The sequence below is a fragment of the Miniopterus schreibersii genome (assembly GCF_964146895.1).
Source record: "Miniopterus schreibersii genome assembly, chromosome: 2".
NCBI lineage: Eukaryota > Metazoa > Chordata > Mammalia > Chiroptera > Miniopteridae > Miniopterus > Miniopterus schreibersii.
This window is the reverse complement of record NC_138102.1, coordinates 109,570,487-109,585,847: the sequence shown is the minus strand read 5'-3', so window position 1 is coordinate 109,585,847 and position 15,361 is coordinate 109,570,487. Positions and strand designations below refer to the sequence as shown.

Genomic DNA, 15,361 nt, shown 5'->3' with positions numbered 1-15,361 from the left:
GAATATACGATGGGCCCTTGTTCAGTTGATTGGAACATAGTCCTGTACACTGAAAGGTGTCAGTTTCAATCTCCAGTCGGGGCATGTTCGGGAGGCAACCAATTGATATTTCTCTCTCACGTTGATGGTTTTCTCTCTCTCCCTCCCTCTTCCTCTCTCTAAAATCAATTAAAAAAAAGACCCATAAGATAAAAAGAATAAACGATGGATATTAAACTATAAGTCTTTGCGTTGAATAAGATGTAAACAGGAATCTCACCTACTTTTAAACCTAAGAAATAACTTTGCCTCTGATTTTACTTTAACTTGCTAAAGAACTTTTAGCATTGAGAGAAAATTTCGTTGATGATTCAGAGCATGAGGGAAAGGAAGAGAGTAATTCTGGCTCATGCGTACCAGTTGAATAACAACTGGAGGATATTTTTATATTTATTGCTATTCTTAGCCTAAAGCCTGTAGTTAACTGAGGAGTAATTAAACTCAGTTATACTTACCAGACTTAGAGATTTTACTTGGAATATTTCAATATCTAGGCCTTTGGGAAAACTTTGGTATGTTTAGCAGTATGTTTAGCTGAATTCCTCTCTCATGGAATTCCCTCTTATTCAATAAGTGAAGAATTAAAATTTAACAAATTAAACTATAAGATTATTAAAATTGTTCTTTATTTCTGGCTATTAACTAAATCTTAACCACTCCACAGAGCCACGCTGGGTTTTTGTTTGTTTTACTTTTTCGGCTCTCTTAAAAACATTTTAAAGGTAATATGTTATGGCCTGTATTAGAATTTCTTTTTGTTTTTCTGTGTTAGAATTTTGAAAGTAGCAATGAATTCACAGGAAGACTCAAGAATGTAAGAGAGTTTATGTCAGTTATTTCTCAATTAAGAAAAAGTTAAAAACCCCAAATAAATAAAACCAAACAAAAAAGAATGTAAGAGTAAGGTGTTTCCACCACTTACTGAGTTGGGAGTATAAAGTGTCATCCTTTGCAGGCCCCCTTAGAAATTGTGACTGAACTGTTATGACTTCACTTCAAAGCACAGCTTGTTCTCTTGGTATTGGAGCCAAAACATTTTCATTATGCTTGAACAACTACTATAGGTTCGTGTGGAAAGTGAGTGTCTTATTTTGCTGGTTGATGATATCGCACATATTTAGAGGCTGCTGAATATCAATATTGCCACAAGCCAAGATATAGTCATTGATGAGGACTTTAACTTTTTCAGTGTCTGATAAGTGTATTTAAATCCATGGAAATCAAGAGGCTACCTGTCATTTTCTTTTGTTTAAACCACAGATTGAGGAAACAATGAGATGGAAATACTGCTCTGAACTTAGTTCTTACCAACTAGAAAAACTGTTTATTGAAGTAGAATTGACTAAACCTTGGGAGTGAGTAACCACAATTGTATTATTTTTATAACTGCAAAAGAAAGGAAAATTGAGCATAAACATATAGTAACAGTGACTTTAGAAAATATATTTTAGAGAAAGGATAGGTATTTTTCAACATCCAGAGACTTGGAAAGAAAAGACAGTACAAGAAGAGAGAAAGGGAGAAAAGGGGAGAGAGAGAGAGAGAGAGAGGGAGGGAGGGAGGGAGGGAGGGAGGGAGAAAGAGAAAGAAAAAAAAAGGAAAAGAAAATTCTTACAGCAAAATTACAAGAAGAAAGGTAGAAAGGAGAAAGGAAGGAAGGAAGGAAGGAAGGAAGGAAGGAAGGGAGGGAGGGAGGGAGGGAGGGAGGGAGGGAGGGAGGAAGGAAGGAAGGAAGGAAGGAAGGAAGGAAGGAAGGAAGGGAAGGAGGGAGGGAGGGAGGGAGGGAGGAAAGAGAAAGGAAGAAAAGAAAATTTTTACAGCAAAATTGTAACTTGTTTTAATTAGGAAGAAAAAAGGGAGGGACCCATTAAGAACAGGAAGTTTTTGATGGGCTTGGATATTAAGAGAACATGTATAGAAGATTGAAAGGCAAGCACATGTTCAAGGACAAGTTCAGAAGAGGGGCATAAAACCAGTAAGAAAATACCTGTAAAGCTCATGTTCAGACTGAGCGGAGGCTGGGAGAATGCTAAAGACAACAGAAAAGGGCTTTTTAAAGCTGTGTTCAAAACAAGAACAAGTAAAGGCTAAGCTCATTGCTTGGGGCAGATGGAATAATATTAACATGATGAAAAGCAGACCTACTCAACTTTTTGGCTGCTTCTCTCTTTCTCTATCAAAGAGAGTGATCTTCATTCAACCTGGAATGTGTAACAGAAACATGGATAAGGGTAAATTGAAGCACACAAGATTGGCAATGCTAGTAATAGTTGCAACTACAATTTGTTAAGTTTCTACTCAGGACTGAGCACTAGGAAAGAAAATTTAGTTACTTTTTTCCTAGTGCTAACGGCAGCTACGCATGGTAGGCATTATTGCGATCAACCCCATTTTACAGGTGAGAACACTGAGGCTTAGGAAGATTTAATAACAAACCTCAAATGACATAGCCAGTAAGTAATGGGCTAGGACTAAGATCCTGGTCTGACTTGCCTCAAAATCTGACTCTTTTGACTGGACACCCCTACTCCCAGGCCTAGCTATTTTAAACAGGATAGCTTAAGTTATGTTGTAAGACATATAAGCAAACAAAACCCAGGAAATGGTATTGAAGAGCCACAGTGTGTAATCATGGGGAAACAAGGAAAATGGAATATCAAAATGATAAGAAAAACAGACAGACTGTCTTGATTTCTTTTTGAAGGTTCACCTAGGACTATCTAGAGCAAAGAGCTGCTGGTCCTTAGCACATTTGAGATTATGTTATGCAAGTGAATTGTAAATGAAAGTACGTGTCCTTAGGAAGCAGCATAGATTCACAAAGCATCCCAAATTAACTCTTTCTTTCCTGCCTCCCTTCCGTAGTCAGTTAACTGGTAACCCTATCATTTGAAGGATGATTCCACACGGCATATAAATAAATTGAATTAATCTAGGTTCAGTTGGATAGATTCATGTTTGGTTGAACTACTTTAGACAGACAAGCTCTATTGAAATTAAAAGACCATGTTTGTTTATGGCATTCCCCCTGTCTGTCCACATAACAACTCTATAAAAAAGGAAATGCAAGTTTTTGGCCTGAATTGTTCCTGGTAAACACCTGGTGGTTCCTGGTATTTATTGCCTTCTCAGTGCTTAGGAATGATCTATGTCAGCATTCCTCAAGCTGTTTTCTGAAGAACTCTAAAGATGCTGGAAAAGTTAATAGCTATCATCTCATGATAGCACAGTTTGGGAAATGCTGATCTGTGTAATAATTTGTTCTTAATCTTTGCCAGGGATCCACATCAAGTTCATTGATCTATGATTTAGGGAATCAAACTCTTCCATTCTTCCTAAAATATGAACAGGATTGTTTGCCTTTTTTTTGATTCCTGTTTATACTCTTTATACAGTACATATCTATCTGTTCCTTCAGCATCCTAGAATATGTATAATTCATGTTGGCTTAGTGACTTGAAGTCCTTTAAAGGAGTTAGACATATCCTTACTTGTTTTGGGCTTTAATCTTTGCTTTACCTTTTGAGACTTGAGGAGGAATTAGACATGGTATGTGTAATGTCTGATAGATTAAAGTGGGAACAGTAGTTTGAAGATACAAATAGAGACATTTCACATCAATATAATGAAGTGCTTTCTAATAATTGAAAAGTTCACATAGAGATTGTATCTGTTCAAGATATAAAGAGGAGATTCATACATTGGATAGGATATTAGAGAAGATGACCTTCTCACTCTAAGATTTTACGATTACAGACATTTCTGTTTCACACATAGTCAGAAATAGGATAGCCCGTGGGTACTTTCAAAGTCTTGGAAATCAAAGACTATTTTGTTGTGGTACTATTATTATCCAAGAAAAAGCTGTGCCATCTCAAGTTCTGAAGAGTAATTGCTGCTTTGGTTATTCAAAGTGGATGGGTGTTTGGACAATGCATCTATTTTAGGGACCCTTTATTTTGTTACAGTGAAATGACTGGTTACCACCACTGCCTGCTCTTATAATAGCACTTTTCTAAGTGGTTTTCTTTTTATTAATCTTCAAAGAAGAAAAACTAAGTTTTAGTTAGGCATCTGTTTGCATATACCCTGACTGTGTTGAGATTAAAACTTTGCTGAAGTTTGAAATAAAATGGAGTTAACCTTGCCCTGTAGGTAGGAAGCAATGCTTGTGAGATTTTTGCCAGGATAAAGAACTGCAGTCAGAATTCACTTTTTCAAAACAAGTTGTGGTACTGTGAAAACAGGCCATTTCTCCACAGTAATGAATAAATACCTAAAGTAATGGGATTAACAGGATTTTATTTTATTGTTGAAACAAAACATTGCCAGGAGCTATAGCTGGTCTTCAAGACCAGACTTTGGGTGAATTCCATGGCAACATCAGCATTTGAAAAATATAATAGGAAATAGTTTTATGATGTTCAGTGCACACTTGGTGCTTAACAATACAAAACAAACAAGGGACTGATGTTGTTTAGTAAATTTTGTGAAGAGTAATATTGGAGTAACTATCAGATGGCCTTGCCCTACTATCAGAATTGTGGGACATTAATCGTGATGGTATAGACAGTTATGAAATCTTTTATAGGATTTTGTCTCTTTTGTGTCCCTTTTCTAAAGCACTTCATAGCAGTGATTAGACTGAGTTGTAAAAATGTATTCATGTGTGTCTTTCCTAATAGATTGAGTGTAAGCTCGGTGAGGGCAATTATGGAGTGTGACTTAGCCATTGTTATACTGTACTTACATCCCGGCTGCTGTAGCCACTGGGCTGATGATCACAAAGCTCCATAGACATTATGATGGTCCCCTCCCCCACATCTCCTCATTGGTGCAGATTTCCTAGCCAAGCTCTGTGGCTATAACAATTGTTGAATGAACAAAAGGAGGAATGAATGAACAGGCAAACTCTTTTTGCTATAGAGTGGAAGATCCTTATGGAGACAGGATTGATCAGTACAGACATTAGTATCCTAGTGTACATGTGGCAAATGGAGCATGCAGGTACCATTCATGGTAGTTGTGATATTGCCGTAGACATGCCTCCCTGTTGTGCCAGTTTGGAAGTCCTTCCTGTCAGTCTCCCCATCCTAAGAAGCAGCAGCTGGCATGTGGTTTTGTTTTATTTTGAGTCTCAATATTTTTGGATTACCTCATATATGCCAAGCACTTTGCTAGCGCTTTGCATGTATTATTTATTTAATAATATATACTGCTTTCAGTTAAAAATTTTATATTTTACTGTTATGGAAACAAAGACACAGAGCTACCTTACACATTGTTACATAGAAATAAATTGGATCGACACAAGATGGTGGCAGATAAAGTGGAAGCTACACTGACACTCTCCCAGGACCAAACTGGAATTACAACTAAAATATAGAAAAAACACGGTGAGTAATCAATTGCAACTGAAGACTAGCTGGAGAGCACCCTCATAACCAAGGACCTAAAGTGGAGACCGCACAGACTGGTAGGAAGTGTGGAAGAGTGAGAGGGCTGGCTGGGCTCCCACGGGCAGCAGCTGAAGGTCCAGAGGGATATCTCAGCTCTATGGGGTTCCCACTGAGAACTCTGGGGTCTAAACCCCACGCTGGGCTTCCTGGCCGAGAGCACCAGAACTGAGAAAGGTGCCCACATAACATCTAGCTGTGAAAAGCAGCAGGGTTTCTGTCTGCCAGGGAGAGACAGCTGGAAATGCAGGCACACTTTTAAAGGACCAACACACAAATTTTTCTATGGAGCCACTCACCTTGGTCTCTGCCATCGGGAAGGCACAGTGAACTAGAGCAGTATGAGGAGAATCCAAGGGGACTGGGCGGGGAATAGATCTCAGAGGGCACCCATCTGGACCTCTGGACCCCAGTGCTGAGTCATTCCCCCATATGGCAGAGGACATCTTTCTCTGGCAGACATTTACATTCTAAGCAGCTTTTGTCTGAGGTAGAAGAAATTCCTCCACCCTGCTGGAAAACCTCTGGCCCCACCCTGTGGAGTTTCTACAGCCTGAGGCTCCTTAAGAGACTGAGTAATAGCCTCTGGGTGCTTTGAGTCTTTGCCTGATTTGCTTCTGGACCCAGGGCTTAGAAAAGCAGGCCTTCGTGCACATCTTGGTCCTGTCCAAACACGCCCAGCCCCAGCAGAGGAAACCAGAAGCTGTGGAGTGTGGAAAACTTCAAACAGGGTACTAAAAATGAGTCACAAGCAACATCTGACATTGGCCTGTACCAGAGACCATGCAAAAGACTGGGAGTCCTAGCAGATCTACCTAATACATAGAAACAAATCGAAACAGGCAGACAAAATGGGGAGACAAAAAAACAAGCCCCAAATGAAAGAACAAAACAATTCTCCAGAAGAAGAGCTAAATGAAATGGAGATAAGCAATCTATCAAATATAGAGCTCAGAATACTGATCATAAAGATGCTCAACAGCATGAAAAATGATATAGAAACTATGAAGGAAATTAAGAATGGCATAGTAGAAATAAAAACAAAACGGAAAAGAATAAATAGCAGATTAGGGGAAGCTGAGGATCAGATCAGTGAATTAGAAGACAGGGTAGGAAAAAATGACTCAATCAGAGAACCAGATATAAAAAACAATTAAAAAACAGGAGGACAGTTTAAGGGAGCTGTGGGACAACATGAAATATAGCAATATTTGCATCATAGGAGTGTGCCAGAAGAGGTTGAAAGTAAGCAAGGGTTAGAGAACCTGTTTGAAGACATAATGGCAGAAAATCCTTAACTTGGTCAAGGAAAAAGTCACACAAGTTCAGGAGGCACAGAGAGTCCTAAGCAAGAAGAACCCAAAGAGGCCCATACCCAGATACATCATAATTAAAATGCCAAAAATTCAAGACACAGAATGTTAAAGGCAGCAAGAGAAAAGCAATCTGTTACCTACAAAGGAGCTCCCATAAGGCTGTCAGGTGATTTCTCATCAGAAACTCTACAGGCCAGAAGGGAATGGCATGAAGTATTCAAGGTAATGCAAAACAAGGATCTGAAACCAAGACTACTCTGTCCAGCAAGGCTGTCATTCAAAATAGATGGTGAAATAGCGAGCTTTCTAGACAAAGAAAGGCTAAAGGAATTTATTACCACCAAACCAGCATTGCAAGACATGTTAAAGGGACTGTAATAAGAAGTTGAAATAGAGAAGAGAAACATAGGTATAAAGAAATAAAATGGCAGTTGATAAGTACCTATCAATAATAACCTTAAATATAAATCGATTAAATCCTCCAATCAAAGGACATAGGGTAGCTGAATGGATAAGAAAACAAGACCCAAATATATCTTGTTTACAAGAGGCCTACCTCAGAACAAAAGACTCACACAGGCTGGAAAAAACAAAACAAAACAAATCAACTTCTAAAGGATTTTAAAGGAGAGATAGACAGCAAAACAGTCATAGAAGGGGACTTTAACACCCCACTGACTTTACTGGATAGATATTCCAGACAAAAAATCAACAAGGAAACAGTGATTCTAAATGACACACTAGATTAGGTGGATTTAATTGACATTTACAGAACATTTCAGCTGAAAGCTACAGAACAGGCATTCTCCTCAAGTGCACATGGGACATTCTCAAAGATAGATCACGTTAGGACACAAAACAAGTCTCTCCAAGTTCAAGAAGATTGAAATCATATCAAGCATATTCTTGGACATTTACACAATGGAATATTATGCAGCCGTAAAAACGAAGAATCCTTTACCCTTTGAGACAGTGTGGTGGGACCTGGAGAGTACTATGCTAAGCAAAATAAGCCAGTCAGAGAAAGACAAGAGTCACATGATCTTACTCATATGTGGAATCTGATGAACAAAATAAAATGAAGAATAAAATAGATCCAGAGACATGGAAACATGGAACAGACTGATGAATCTCAGAGGGAAGGCAGGAGTGGGTTGGTGAGTGGGTGGGGAGAGATTAACATAAAAATTTATATGCATGTATACATAGCCCATGGACATAGACAATAGTGGGGTAAGGGCCTGGAGAGAGAGATACAGAGTGGGGGGATCAATGGGGAAGAAAGGGGACATTTGTAATATTTTCCACAATAAAGGTAAACTTAAAATAAAAAAAACCACCTGAAAGTACCAAGGTTTGACCCAAGTGTCCCTGATTCCAAATCTCGCAGTCCTTCCATTAAACCATGTAGCCTCCCTGGATTGTGCCTCCTCATTGCTCTTTTATTTCTCTCCATCATCCCTGTCCTTCCTCACCTGCTGTTCTCTTACCCAAAGCACAGATTGGGGTGGATCCTTGGCACACCACTTTTCAAAGAATACTGAAGTTGGAATCGTGTTATCAAATGTCCCCAGTTTTCAGCCCTACTTAACCCTTTAGTCAAAACCAGGCCATTTCCCACTTCACTGATCATAACTTAGTCCTGTTTTAAAAAATTTGTCTTTCTTGAAAGTGTTATAGATGCCCCTCTTTTTTTCCCATTGATCCCTTCCACCGTCATAACTTAGTCTCTGTCTCTCCTGTTTCTTCCCAGAGCAGGCCTGAGCATTACAGAAGAGTTCGTCTTTTTGCCAGGCGAATTGTGTCATTCTCCTTCAGTGTACTCAACCGGAACTCTCTCTCTTTCCTTCCCGAGAGGCAGCAGTGAGAGGTGGTTGAAATCGTGGGCACTAGAGTCAATGCCAGGGTTCAGATACAGACTTTTGCTGCTTCCTAGTTGTGTGGCCTTGGATAAGTTACCTCTGGGTTTCAGTTCCCTCACCTGAAAAGTGAAGATGAGGAAGAATAGTACCAACATCACAGGATTATTGATGTAATCCACATAAAATCCCTTAAATAGAACATGGTGAAACCCTCAGTAAACGTTAAGTATTATTTTGAATAAAGGCCAAGAGCCTCAATCCTAATTTAAGACTCATCCATAGGTTGGGTTTTACTGATGATTTCCTTCCCATTCATTCCTCCTTCCCCTCCGGCCTCCCATTTTCTACCTGTTTCTCCAGTCAGTGTCAGCAAATCCCCTGTCCATCCCTGCCTGGGCCTTATCTTCTACCTCCAAGCCACAGTCTGGGCTGGGCGGATCCTCCCTGTCCACCTTTGTCAGTTGGCCTCCTTTACAGAGATGTATGAGCCTTCAAAAATCCCCTTTCCTTCAGGACACCTTTCTTACTAAGAATGAGAGGTGTGAGTAATTCCCCTGCTTGTATAGTCTCTGAGCATAAAACTTCACCTGACCACAAAACAGTGGTATTGAGGCTTGTTTGTGAAAAGACATCATTCTGTTTCACCCTTTGCTCTGTATCTGAGTGTGCATTTAGAATATCAACATTCACTTAGAAAGGGGTGCTCTTTTATGTTTGTGGCTATTCTGAGCCCACAGCTCATAGATAATAGAGGTTCTGACTTCACAGGCACCGATCCCAGTGTCACCTGGCCGTCTGTGAATAGTAAATTCTTGATGTTCTTGATTCAGAGAAGAGGCAATTTAAATTTAATTATCTCCCCCAACCTAACCCCTAGCATGCATTCTGAAAAATGGATGTTTAATGCTTTACTCAGAGCCAACAGTTGAAAGGTTATCTACAGCTTTTTCATCTTACTAAATTTCTCTGAATCCTCAATAAATGTTGACTAAAGATACTTTCCCCACAGTAGACCTAGGAAGCGTCCATGCTTCCTCCCACCGATCCAGCCATCTCCCCTCTCCTCAAAGCTTTCATATTTACCCCTGCGTATTATCTGGCCACACCTGGTACTTCAAGCCCTATAGTAGAGGAATGACTTTCACAATCGAATGGTAGGGATTGTTCTGGAACCTTAAGAAAAAAAATGCCACCAAACAGTGCACAGTCTTCTATTTTAGAAAGATGACAAAAATTATGGTGGTTTTGCCTGTCATTTAAAAGTAGACAGACTCTGAACCTGTCTGGATTTATTGGCTTTACAGAGTCAGACTGAAAGTACACCATGCACCACATTATGGCAGAACAAATTCTTCTTTAGGACATTTATGGTTGGCCTTTCTTTCTTTGTGTATGTCATTACTGGCAATGATTTCTGAAGCATCAGGCATTTTCCACCTTTGTATAAAGTTAATCAAAGGAAGACTCTTAGTGGCATTGAGCTATTTTTTTCTCGCTATGTTGGACCAAATCCTTGTCATGCCTTGTGGTGTCCTAGAGAGAGGTGCCTATTCCTAAAGAGCACTGTGTACTTTGGATTCTGACTGACCCAGTTCTTTCACACGAACCTTCCAAAATGAATCAATGAAGGAATGTAGGCATTTAAGGACAAAAGATAGGCCCTTATTTTTGTTTTTAAGATTGAAGGTAGGAGTAGAATATTTGTTAATGGTGGAGGTGATACTGGTTTAGCAGATGCCCTTCTATTGCTAGATGTTAACATTTAAATTCTACTTTAGTTTCCAAACTGCTCTCTTATACATAATTGAATTTGAACTTCCTAGCAATCCTGTGATATTGGTAGGGAAGGTATTTATTATTTCTAACATACAAGGAATCTTTCCTAAAGAAACCAGAGCTGATCGATGTCAGTCTTCTGAGTCTAAGTACACTGCTATCCCAACTAGATCAGGGAACCCCTCACTTGACTGTTCAGAAGACCTAGGGTTGGGATTAGAAATTCACATTTTGTCACACTCCAGGAGACCGACTGTGATGGCAAGCGTGTATGGCATCACACTTAAAAACATACACCCATTCTACACTATATTGTACCTTGGATGTTAACTTCTTTTTAATTAAGTGTAGTGTATTAAAATATCATTTTTAAGATGGCATATTTAACTTATGAAAGGACTGAAAAGTTCATTTAAATGTGCCAAAAATTAAAAATAATACAAGTTTATTTATTACAACATTGCTTGTAATTGCTGAAGACTGGAAACTTCCCAAATATCCATCAATACAGAAATTGTTAAATAATTATATGGTACATTCATAAAGAGGAATAATACACAATTGTAAGAAAGAATGAGGAAAATCTCTACATTTTGCCATGAAGTAATAATCTTCAGGATCTATTGTTAAGTGATAAAAGTAAAGTAGAATTTTAAAGTATGCTACTTACAGCATAAGAAAGAAAAGAAAATACAAATAAAAGCTTGCGCTTTTATACACACACATTGCCTGTACTTCAGGATATGTTCTTTATAGAGAATTGCAGCTAAGTGCAGAAAAATGCTAGAAGTAGGAAACCACTATTTTGCAACATCTCATGAAATAATGGAGCTAGGCAGCAATCATTAGTGGGTACAAATCATTAGGTGAAATTTGAACTTTATAATGGAGAAACAACCTGACAGCACTTGAACCCACTGATCAGTCTCCACATCACTAACAGTGGGACAATGGAACATTATATTCCTCTTGATCTGATCTGATAGAAAAGGAACAGCTCCACCTGGGAAATTGTCTTGCCCACATCCCCTCCCCACAAATTTGAACCAGAATCTCAGTAGGCTTCCATATCTAATGACCATTTTATGGGAAATACAGAAGATAGGGGTACATGTTAAATACCACCACAAGCGTACAAACCAGCCAGGTCCTGAATGTGGGAAGTTCTATAAAACAAATGAACCAATTCTTGAGCAAGTAACTGTTATGGGGAAAAAGTAAGGAGGGGGCAACTCTTAAAAATTAAAAGACTGGGCTATCCCAAGCCTTAGAGCGCCATGGGCACCTCTTCAGAGATGCTGGTGCGGTTGGGGAGGCGCAGGGGACAGGCGAAGGAAGGCCCGGAAATAAAGAACTCTAAAGAAGATCAAGTTCTCTGTCCACCTCTTCTACCTAGCAAAGTAGATCTCCAGGAGGTCACCATAATTCCACACAATGAGTGGGAAAGGATTCGAGGTAGCCTTGACAGTTTGACAAGAAAAGCAGCAAGCCTTCGTGCAGAAAGAAAGGAAAAGAAAGAAATGCATCTCTGATCCCAAGAAGTGGTAAAACATTGGACTAATACCTATGCAGGGATGAAAGAGCAGAAACTTGAAGCCAAAAAGAAGCATGATAAAGAACTAGAGGCAGAAAGACAGATCCTTGATATGGAAGAAGCAATACAAAAACAGGGAGAAAGAAAAAAGGCCATTGAGCGTGCAAAGCAATATCAATTTTACCAGACAGAAAGAGTGAAACACTTCCATTCGGGACTTATTCTTAGTAGAGTGATGAAAGAACGTGATGCACAGATTGAAAACCAAAAGAGTAGAATAAAATCAGATAAAAAATGGGAGGAACAATTGAAGCTCAACATTGAAAAAGCTTTTAAGGAAGAACAAGAAAAAGCAGCAAAACGACGCAGAGATAGAGTGGCCCTTGCCAACGATCATTTAAAACAAATAAAGGAACATGAAGAGGAAGAAGAAATAAGAAGAAAATGTGAAGAAAAGGATACTGAGGAAATAAAGCGACAGAATTCATGATATGAAATAGAAATGAGAAAAACACTAGAAAAGAAAAAAGAAGAGATAAACGAAAGGAGGAAACTATTTTTTAAACATATGAGTGATAAAAATATCATCAAAGCTGTAGAACAGCAGCAGCAAGAGGAGGAAGATGAAAAGATTAGAAAATTTATCAAAGCAAAAAAGCGACTGACACAAATGAGGAAAGAAAAAGAAGCTGAAACAGGCTGATGGAGGAATGTAGAGAAAGAATAAATAACTTCCTGAGTGGACTAATGAAACAGAAACTCGACAATGAAGATTTGATTATTGCTAGAGATACAGAAGAAGCTGACGCTGAATGGGAAAAAAGGGAAAAAGAAGAATATGAAAAAAACAAAGCAGAATTAAAAGCGATTGAAGAATATAGAGACCTTGTGATGAAAAATAAAGAGGAAGAAGAAAGACAAAGAAAAATAGAGGGTAAAGAACATTTGCTGGCTGTCATGAAGGCAGATAAGGCTTTCTGAGAGCATGAAAAGGAGAAAAAACGCAAAGCTGATAAAGAACGCCTCGAAGTTCAGGATGCCCATATTCAGCAAATGGCCAAAAATAAGTTTAATGCACAGCAAGAAAAACAAGCACAACTAGAGTATTGCAGACTTACTAAAGATCTTGTGGTTGAGGAGGAGAAAGAATTTCAAGATTATGCCAGAGAAGTAATTGAACTTGAGTCTGAATCGACAAGTAAATATGTTTTTCCACTTGTAAAATCTGTACAGGGAGGACCCGGAGGTGGCCATGGACCAGCTTTTATGGACAGAGGTGGATTAAGACCTAACTATCAGGCAAATGATTTCTCTGGAGTCCAGCTCCCTTCTTATAACTCTCAGGGATCAAAATATAATAATTTTCAAAAGTCTAAGGGAAGGCTAGGTTTTACATGGTAGAAAAAAGTTTATTTTTAAGATTGAGAGATTAATTATTTAAAAAAAAACCAAAAAAAAACACTGAAGGACCAATTAACCAAATGCACTGTATGAACCTTATTTGGAGCTTGATTTGAACATAAAGAACTTTAAAATTCTCTTCTTTTTTTAATGAAACATACTCTATTTATTACATGTTATTGAGAAATTATTTTATTGATATTAATAATGGTGATATGATACTTTTTAAAAGTCCTTACCTATTAGAAGCACTTACTATTTAATTGCTACGACGCCTGAGATTTTCTTTAAAAATTCTCTGTCAAAAGAAGAAAAGCGTGTTTAGGGAAATTGATGAAATCAGAATGGTAAAAGTGTTGAGGCTTGGTGATGTGGTCCTGGGGGTTGTTTTTAATTTTCTCCCTACTTTATTGAATATGGAAAATTTACATAATAAAAATGAAGTGCTATTTTAGGGTTAGAATCCTAGCAAAAGGCCTGGATTAGAGCCACTATTTGTGTAACTGAGGGAGAGTCATGGCTACTCACTCCCTCTTTTCTTCCCTCCCTTCCTTTTTACATTCCTTTCATTCCTTCCATGTCTTTAAAAATTATTTACCGAGCAACAGTTTGCACCAGGCACGATTCTGGTGCTCCTGGTCTTATAGGATATACTCTTATTATTTTCAGATGAGGAAACTGAAGTTTAGAGGGATTAAGTTTCTTGCCCACAAATGCATGTCTACTTGTCACCAGTTCTAAGCTCTTACACATTATTTTGTGCTGCTTCCCAGTATTCGTGCTTTCATTTTATAGTGTTTAAAATTTTGTTTATGGATAAATTTTAAACAATGAGTAAATAAGAATAAATAAAGTGGAGTAGCATCTTTATATAACCTTTGTTATGTGTCTGAGAAAGATGCAAAATATCTTTCTTATCATAATTACAAAGACATAATCAAAGGCAAAGCGGCGATGAGAATGAAATGTGTAGCAATTTTCTTCATATTCATGAAAAGCACAACTCTGTAAATTGTAACTTTAAGCCACAAATAACATTTACTTATGCTTGGTCTTCGACAACATATATTTGATCATCTTTTTTTTAGAATTTTTTTTTAAAAGAATAGTTTAAAAAACGATTTTAAACTATTTTAGAGAGAGAGGAAGGCAGAAGAGAGAACCATGTATGTGAGAGTGTAACACTGATTGGCTGCCTCCTGCGCGCCCCCGCTGGGCACTGACGCTGCATCCCGGGCATGTGCCCTGCCGGGAATCAAACCAGCGACCTCGTGCTGCGTGGGCTGACGCTCAACCAACTGAGCCACACTGGCCAGGGCTGATCATCTTTACTCTAAATGGAGGCCAAAGGAAAATGGCTGATTTCATTTCTTCTGTGGTAATAAAATATTTTTAAGACTATTTCAATAAAGAAATTCTTTAAGACCAGCAAAACAAACAAATGAATAAAATACTGAACTTCCCCCCCAGGCCACTATTTCCTTTACTTTCTTGCAAAATTATTTTGGCATTTGCAAAACCCATGTGTGCCCATGGGCATGTGCAACCATGTCACTGTCATCTGTGATGTGTTTCTCTAGATGGAAGAAATGGCAGTCATCAGTCAGGGACCGATAGCAAGCCCCGTGGCTAAATTACTGCTGCAGGGTAATGAGACATACCCGCTGCTTTACAAGATTTTGTGTGACTTTCCAAAACATCTGCAGTGCAGTACTTCACGGCTGCTCCCACATAATGATGTATGCCCTAAAAATGTCTGACTGGATCTTAAAAAAATTATACTAATGTGTCTGACATTGTTGTTTCCTTCAAGAGTCAAGGCACTAAATATATTCAAGCTGAATGACAAAATTTTACTCTTCCTCTCGATATGCCAGTGAAGGCATCAAAATGGACAAATAATAAATGTCGTTAATATTTCCTGAGCGTTACTGTATACCAGGAACTGTGCTCTGCCCTTTAAATACCTAATTACTT

At 38.5% G+C, this 15,361-nt stretch overlaps 1 protein-coding gene and 1 pseudogene across 7 annotated transcripts in view; both read left to right on the top strand.

Moving 5' to 3' along the window:
- CRADD (CARD and death domain containing adaptor protein) overlaps positions 1-15,361 on the top strand; it is a 178,323-nt gene that overhangs the window by 98,309 nt on the left and 64,653 nt on the right. The gene's annotated exons all lie outside the window — the stretch shown is intronic.
- On the top strand, positions 11,727-13,384 carry LOC308552822 (cilia- and flagella- associated protein 210 pseudogene; annotated as a pseudogene). The gene has a single exon. The product of its transcript is annotated as a cilia- and flagella- associated protein 210 pseudogene (transcript).